Genomic DNA, 2,548 nt, shown 5'->3' on the forward strand with positions numbered 1-2,548 from the left:
GGTCTGTGGAAGGTGTCCTGGTCATGGCAAGGGCTGGAACTGGATGGGCTTTAAGGTCCTTTCTAACCCAAAGCATTCCAGGATTTTATGATTCCATGATATATCATCTAGCTAACAGACAGAGAAGGGATGGGATGTACAGAGGGGTGATGTAGTGGGAACTACGTGCCAAGAATCTTAGCAGCAGCAGCCTGAATTAATTTGAAGAGTGAAGTGAGAAGTCTGGAGAAAAAGCCTGTACAAGTGTCCAGAATGAGGGAATAGTTCTGGCAGTGTGGCCAGGGAAGGGCCAGACACGGAATCTGTCCGGACTGCACTGGAATGTCCTGGCTTGGCCTGGGGACTGGGAGGTGAGGTTGGTTAGCTGGGCTCCCTGGGATGCCACTCACACCGACAAGTCAGGCTCCAGTAATTCAACGTGAAACATCTTGTTCTGGTGCTGACACATCGGGCTGGGAGATGGTGTTCAGATAGGGAACTTCCTGCTTTGACAGCAGGGAAAAAATGGGAAGGCTGTGCTCCAGCTGCTCTGGCTGAAGGCTCTGCCCTGCACAGATCTGGCCAGTGAGCACCGTGCTGTGCCTGGGACACGCTTCCCCTGGGATCGACTCCAGGGACGGAGCTGGATCGCAAGGCAGATGCCATCCTCCGAGTGCAGCATCTGCTGAGCCCTCAGCAGAGCAGAGCTGGCTGGGGTAACGTGTGGATGTGTGTGATTATCTGGGGACAGGGAACGGCGCCGGAACTGGCCGAGCACTTGGAACTGCTCTGTGCAGCTTCTCAGCACTGACTCGAGAGCAAAGAGTTATTTTTAAGATTCTGCTTTCCCTCGTACTGGAATGACTCAGAAGGTGCTTCCTTTAAACAGCGCAGATTTGGTGGGAAAAGGGGAAAGCTACTGCTGTTAGCTTGATCCTGAGAATCCGATAATATTTTTGTAAAGCTGAAACTTTTGGTAAAGAAGTCTATTTTTAACGAACCAACTATTTACTGTGACAACTTGGCAGACAATGGTTCAGATCCAAACCACTCAAACCAGGTCATCTGCCCCAGATCTGCTGGTGCCAGGGCTGAGCGTTTTCCTTGGATTTCTGAATGGACATGAATATTGCTGCCTCGTGTTTGTGCACATCCCTGGGCAAACAGCCCTTTGACATGCAGCACCTTGGGTGCGCTTGTGGAGTTTGCTTTTCCAGTCCTGTACCTTCAGAGCTATTGGAAATAGGAAGCTATTGGCACTTGGTTGCCAAGGGTAGAAAAGAACCAAAGAATCCAGATCTCCCCAGTTTCCAGCTGGTGCTGCTGCTTTGCTTTGTGCCAGGCAGGGTCAGATCGCCTGTGCCAGCAGTGCCAGGGTGGCAGTGCCAGGCTGGAGTGGTGACACCAGTTCCAAGGGACTGATGGCCTGGGAGAGCTGGCATGGGGCTGCCTGGCTGAGTGAGAGGTGTCCAGCACTGTCACCTCTGGAGTCCTGTTGGTGCCCTGGAAGGGCAGAGGCTGCCATGGGGGAATGAAAGGATCGAGACAGTGCCTGAAACATGGCTCTGTAGGGAGAAAAACACCACAAACTTTAAATGGCATTCGGGGCATGAACAGTGTGTCTCCAGAGAGCCCAAATGTGGGATTAATCTGTGTTGGATGTGGGGTCAGAGTGCTCAGGGAAGGTTTCCATTTCAGAGCTCGCTGGACTCCCCAGTCACCCTGCCGTGCACAAAGTGAGTTCATATTTAAAGGCACCATTTTCTTTCCTCCTAAACAGGCCACCTATAGAGTAATCCAAGTGTTTGAACAGGTTTGGGCCAGATTGATTAAAACGCAGTGACATTTACCTCCAGCTCTGCTTATATTAGAGATCCATTGATCAAACAGCCCTGTTCCAGCTCTAATAAGCAAGGTCTTAAACACAACCCCATGGGCTGTAATTAAGTCTCAAGTTTTAAAACCTTCTGTCATCAGTGCAGTGTGATGGGGCTGCAAGGAAAATGGGTGAGGACAGTAAGGCTTGGGATGAGCAGAGCTGAACTCAAACTCGGACAGTCCTCACAGCGAGGCTGGAGTTAATTGTGTTGCTTAAAAGCTACCTGTGCCCAGCTCTGCTGTGTGGCCTCTTCATTCCTTTGTGCACAATGTCGTGTTTATTACGGGGGCTGTTTGCACGGCGGCCATTGGTTTGTACTGCACGCTGCAGGTGAGCGGGAGGGCTCGGAACCTCTTCCTCAGCCACCGGGAGCTCTGTCCTTAGAGGGACGGAGGCGAGATTCCCCCAGAGCCAGGTACACCTGTACCGGCACTTTTCCCCGTTCTTATCCCGGTTCCCCGGGAGCCCCGCCCTCTCTGTGGTGCCCTGAGGGGCCGCTCGAGGCCAGAGCGCCGCCCAGCCCGCCGCGCGCCCTGCCCCGCCAGCAGCGCGCCCCCTGGCGGCCGGGCGGCTCCGCGACGAGCAGCACTCATTGAATACGAGGAAGTCCCTCCCCTCCGCTCCGCTCGCTGATTGGCCGCATAGCCCGCGCGGGCGGGCGGCGATTGGCTGCGGCGGGGGTGGGCGGGG

Source organism: Lichenostomus cassidix, chromosome 10 (genome assembly GCF_008360975.1).
Source record: "Lichenostomus cassidix isolate B80296 chromosome 10, HeHo_3.0, whole genome shotgun sequence".
NCBI lineage: Eukaryota > Metazoa > Chordata > Aves > Passeriformes > Meliphagidae > Lichenostomus > Lichenostomus cassidix.